We start from the raw sequence: 5,940 nt of genomic DNA, 5'->3' as shown, positions 1-5,940 counted from the left end.
GAAGGAAGCTCTTTCAATGCTCAAAGACCCAACTCTCTGGAGCCAAGACAGATGGTGAGCAGCAATCACTACTTGAATGGGTAGAAAAATGTCAACATCCCGGAACGTTTTATCTCCCGTCTGTTTCCCTCTGCAGTTTCAACTTGGTGCAATAAATCCAAGTTTCCCATTTCCTTTCCTCAGGCTGCCCAGGTTGCCAGTGTCTTAGAAGTTGACACGGATCCAGGTTGTTTTGGAAGGGAAATGTTTAACCAAGATGCTGAGCTTGGAGCTTTCAAAAATGGGGTCCTCTTGCTTAGGTTGTCAGATTGTATTAATGTTTTTGTACCCTGGGCTTTGATTCTGTATGTCCAGTATCCTCATAAAGAGATAGGAAATAATTCATTCGGTAGCTTTCCGTTCAAACAACTCTGCCTTAGCCACTCACATACTCCACTAGTGTATTAATGTATGAATTAATTGAAGCTTATGTCTGTTTAGGAGCTGATGATACAAATGTAAATTTGATATGATCCTTACGCATAAGGAACTCATGGTCTATTAGAGGGGAGAGTTGATAGATGTTGTTTTAGTTATCTGTATAGTAATTTATGAGTTCCCATAAATCCATGGCTGACTTTAAGGTTTCTGAGGCTCAAATGGGCAGTTTTTCTGCTTGTCTTGCTTGGGGAGTCTCTCATGCACGTGCATTGAGCTGGCTATTGAGCTAGAAGATCCAGTGTGGCATCACTATATGCCTGGCATCTCAGTGCTCTTCCATATGGCCTTTCTCTTTCTTTGTGGTCTCATTATCCAACAGTCTAGTCCAGGTTTCTTTACAGCGAGGTGCCTGGCTTTACCAGGGAGAAAGCAGAAGCTGCCTGGCTTTTTAAAGGAGAAGACCAGAAGTGATATCACTTCTGTTGCATTTTATTTATTTTTAAGGATAAAAAAATGTCAAGTTTATTAGATTTGTCCACAGTCCACAGTGGCGATCTTCTTGCTGGTATAGACATTTCTGGACCCAAAGCGCTCTATGGCTTCCACAATATTCATGACCTCCTTCACTTTGCCAAAGACCACATGCTTGCCATCCAACCACTCAGTCTTAGCCGTGCAGATGAAAAATTGCAAACTGTTTGTGTTGGGGCCTGTGTTTGCCATGAACAAGATGCCAGGACCTGTATATTTCAGGATGAAATTCTTATCATCAAATTTCTCCCCACAGATGGACTTGCTACCAGTGCCATTATGGCATGTGCAGTCACCACCCTGGCACATAAATCCTGGAATTATTCTGTTAAAGCAGGATTTGTCCTTTCCCCTCAGTGCTCAGATCATGAAAGTTTTCCACTATCTTTGGAACTTTGTCTGCAAACAGCTCGAAGGAGACGTGGTCCAAAGACTCGCTGTTGTCAGCGGTGTTGAAGAACACAGTGGGACTGACCATAGCTGGGCAATATAGAAGGCTCTGGGGTGGTGGCATCTGCGAGGCCTGTTGCATTTTACTGATCGAGGAAAGTCATAATTCCAGCCCTGGCTCAGGAGGAGAGGTCGGGGTAGTGGTAATGGGCGAAGCAACACACACTTATAGAGAGGGAACTCTGGAGAGTAATTTCCACAGATACAAATAAACAGGAACCATAGCTAAAATTTAGTGAACTCTTCTGTGTCAGGCAACCAGCTAAGTACTGTTCATATGTTGTCTCACGACATCCTCATATTAACCTAAGTGAAGTAGGAATCATTCTTACCCCCATTTTATTTTTTTATTTATTTTATTTGGCTGCATTGGGTCTCAGTTGCAACACACAGGATCTTTAGTTGCTGCATGTGGGATCTAGTTCCCTGACCAGTGATTGAACCCAGGCCCCCTGCATTGGAAGCACAGAGTCATAGCCACTGGACCACCAGGGAAGTCTTACCCCCATTTTACAAGCAAGTGAAGGGAGGCTGGTAGAGGTTAACTAAACAACCCCAGGTCTAATAAATGGCCAGGATTCAAACTCTTCAGAGATTAATTTGTTGCACTAAGAAAAGTTTGAGTGAAATGGTGAAGAACTCCGTCTATGGAGTCATTGCATTTTAATTAATGCTAGAGAGAGGGCTCTGAGGTTCAGAGAAGGGAAAGATCCTTTCTGTGTGGGAGTTCAGGGAGGTCTTTGGGAAAGGTGATATCTGACGCTGAAGGATGGTTTCGACATGAACAGGTGGTGGATGAAGGTCTCCTTGCAGGTGGGAAACATCATGCACACATGCTGAGGAAAGGATCCAGGAGTGCACTCTGGGACTAACAGCCAGTTTATCTTGAGTGGACTCCAGAATTCAAGGAGGGAGACAGAAAGTGTGATGGATGCAGGACATTTGGGGTCAGGTTGTGAAAATACTCGAAAACCAGGCTGAGATATTTGCACCTTTATTTCATGGGGAGACATTTTAGTGTTTGGGAATAAGAACCACAGAGGTAGATTTGATACATGAAAATGTAGTTACTTAAGACAGGATGAACAGAGAATGCAGTCTCTGTAGGCTAATTGAGAGGAGATTTATGTCCGAAGCTTTTAAGTGACCTGTGGGATGGATTAGAGGTAAAGAAGGGTGTAGATATTGAAGGGTTGGTAGCTGAAGATGGAATCAGAGATGGATGTCAAATAACCACCCACAGTAGCTAAAATAATAGGGATGGAATAGATTCGGGAAATATGCAGTTGTTTAAATTTTAGGCTGCTGAGTTGACTTCAAACAATGCTGTTGACCTGATGGGGGGGCCAAGGTGGGTTTGCAGGAGTTGATCCAAAGGTAAGAGTCATTGCTTATAAGGAGGAAATGTGACACTTTTCCTTTAAATTTATTTGGCAAGATATTGTAGGCTATTAACATGCTTTTTTCCTTTTCTCTTTGTTCCTTTCAAATGCAAATGGAGCCCAGTTACTTTTATGGCCTGATGCATTAGCTGTATATATCTCCTAACTGTATCCCTCCCCCTGACATCCTCACATCAACCTCAGAATAGGTACTGCCCTGTGTCAAGGCATTGAGGACTCAGTGGGATACTGTGCCTTGACCTACTGCTTTACACGTAAAAAAATGAGAGAGGGAAAATTAAACGACCAGTATAACATAAGAGTCAGAGTCTGTGCACTGACCTGAGTCTAGGCAGATAGAAGGACGTTTATGACCTTTATGCCCAGTGCATGGGGAGTCATAGTTAGGTAACCTTAAGCACACAGGGCAAAGATAGGTCCTGCCCTGTGGCCTCTGAGCATCAGGAGTAAGCCTGGGATAGATAGAGCTGTGAGCCAGTGACTCAGTTTCCTTTGCAAGATATTTACTTTTGACAAGAGTCCTCATAGGTTCAGGATATGAGATCCTGTAATAGTGCTGTGATTAAAGACTTTCCTTCTGAATAAAGTTACACACTGGCAAATGGGTGGGAACCACCAGAACTTACGCAGCTGCTCAACAGAACGAATGCAGTCATTTCTGAAGTGGGTTGTTAACTTTTTCCTTGCTCTCTTGTTTTTCATTTGTTTCAGATCTGAGTATGTGAGTTCTGGGGCCTTGGGAATGGCAACTGGGATTTAAATATTTAATGGGGAATTCTTCCTCCCATTATGCCTCATTACCGACTTTCACTCTCATCATTCATCAGATCGGTGGCCCCTCAAGGAATGGGAAGATTGCCCTGTCTCCTCACATGTGCTTTGTCAAACCCCTGATTATTTGTCTAAGTTGGACTGTACGTGGTCCCATGTTGAAGGGAAAGGATTCATGTAGGAGCTGGTTTCCAAGAGCCCATACAATTCATTGAGGACTTCCCAGGCCAGCGTTTTGTTACTTGTGGTCATGTGCTAAAACAGTAACTACTACTTCTGCTACTAATATTTACAATAGCAGCAGTGTTCAACTTATCTTACAGTGGACTGGGCAAGTTATACTTATTATTTTGAATCCTCGTAACAACCCTTTTTACACATAAGAAAATTGATATTTCTCAGTTCCACAACTTTAAATCCTGGTTCCGATACCAGAGGTTATACCTTTTGTCTTCTGTGATGGGAACTCTGTTTTTTCTCTTACGTGGTGGGGAATAGGGATGTTATGAGAGGCCTTTGACTATGATCTTCCATTGTTTCCATACCCTCTTTTGGTTATTTCAGCAAATATGGGCAGCGTGTATACACAGTTCCCAATATTGTATTTCTTCCTTACTGCCTGGGGCAGCCAGAATAGAATGCTCGTGACAGGAAATTGGTCTTGGGCATCAAGGAACAAAACAGACCAGAATCATGGAGTATATGGATTTCTTGAATCATCTTTTCCCCTGCAGCTAGGCTGGCCTCTGCCAATAGGAGGTGGGCATTTTGAAGCTACGCGTGAATCAATACTTAGCAGGTATAGCTTAAGGTAATAGGTAGTATTGATCAGGAGAGAAATCTGTTTTATGTGTGGGGGGGAACAGCAGGCTAGGAGGGGAGCCCACAATAATGAAAAGGACATAGACTCTCCAATTTAGTGGACACTGGCTTGAATATTGTCTCTACAACAAACCTTGTGACTTTGAGCCACTCTCTTAATCATTCTGAGCCTCAGTTTCCTTGTCTGCAGAATCTTCCTACCTACTGTTTTGTTCTGAGGAAGTTATAGCTACTTGTTGCCAAGGCTTATTACTCCTAAGGCACTATGATTACTGCTTTAAGTACACTCTGTATGTGTTTATGCTTTCATTGTTGTTTGGATGCTTACAAATGTTTGTTAATTTCTGTTATTATATTTTCCTTTACTTATATTTTCACCTTTTGGTGGTTATTGACATTGTTTTTGAACATACCAGCTTATCCTTGCTCTACTTAAGACAAAGAGGACATTTTTAGTGGCCACTGTGGATTCCAAGAAGTGAACAGAAAGGACGTCCCTGGCTGTCCAGTGGTTAAGATTCCATGCTCCCAGTTCAGGGGTCACAGGTTTGATCCCTGGTCGGGAAACTAAGGTCTTGCATGCCACATGGAAACGCCCCCAAAAAACACAAGAACATCAGGATACTCCTGGATGCTATGGTGGAATGAAAGGAAAGAATACAAGTAGAAGACAAAACACAGAGCACTCTTCATGCGGCCAGCCTTCTGTCTGGGAGAATCACCGTTATGCCCTGAACCATCAAGGGTCCAATTTCATAGGTCTCGATGTACTGAATTTAACAAAGAACTTCTTCCTTTGCTAATCTTCCCTTAGATTCTTTTATTTGTATCTTATTTTTGTAGTTAATCAAATGTTACCTCATACTGTTACTGTTTTCTAAGAATCTTATCATTGTTTTGGGGGTTTCCCTGATAGCTCAGTTGGTAAAGAATCTGTCTGCAGTGCAGGAGACCCTGGTTTGATTCCTGGGTTGGGAAGATCCAGCAGAGAAGGGATAGGTTACCACTCTAGTATTCTTGGGCTTCCCTATGGCTCAGCTGGTAAGGAATCTGCCTGCAATGCGTGAGACATGGGTTCGATCCCTGGGTTGGCAAGATCCCCTGGAGAAGGGAAAGGCTACCCACTCTAGTATTCTGGCCTGGAGAATTCCATAGACTGTACAATCCATGGGGTCTCAAAGAGTCAGACACGACTGAGTGACTTTCACTTTATCACTGTTTTTATATTAGGATGTCATCACCATTTCCACTGTACCTAGTTCAGAGTTGGCACAGAGTAGGTGGTTAGGTAGGTGTGTGTGTGTGATGTTTTTCTGTTGTTTCTTTTGATTTAAAAAGTAAACTAAGAGAATTGCCATTTCAGTTAATCCCACAAACCTTTATTGTTGTTTCTGTTTCATTGCTAAGTTGTGATGGTCTCTCTGCGACCCCATGGATTGCAGCCTGCCTGGCTCCTCTGTCCGTGGAATTCTCCAGGCAAGAATGTGGGAGTGGGTTGCCATTTCCTACTCCAGGGGAATCTTCCCGACTCAGGGATAGAACC

General features: G+C 42.9%; 1 pseudogene; it reads right to left on the bottom strand.

The window, feature by feature from the left end:
• Positions 1-945: 945 nt before the first annotated feature.
• On the bottom strand, positions 946-1,453 carry LOC129546248 (peptidyl-prolyl cis-trans isomerase A pseudogene; annotated as a pseudogene).
• Positions 1,454-5,940: the final 4,487 nt, after the last annotated feature.

The sequence above is a fragment of the Moschus berezovskii genome, chromosome 22, assembly GCF_049115385.1.
Source record: "Moschus berezovskii isolate FMDL1 chromosome 22, NW_MosBer_1.0, whole genome shotgun sequence".
Lineage (NCBI taxonomy): Eukaryota > Metazoa > Chordata > Mammalia > Artiodactyla > Moschidae > Moschus > Moschus berezovskii.
This window is presented reverse-complemented; position numbering and strand designations above follow the sequence as displayed.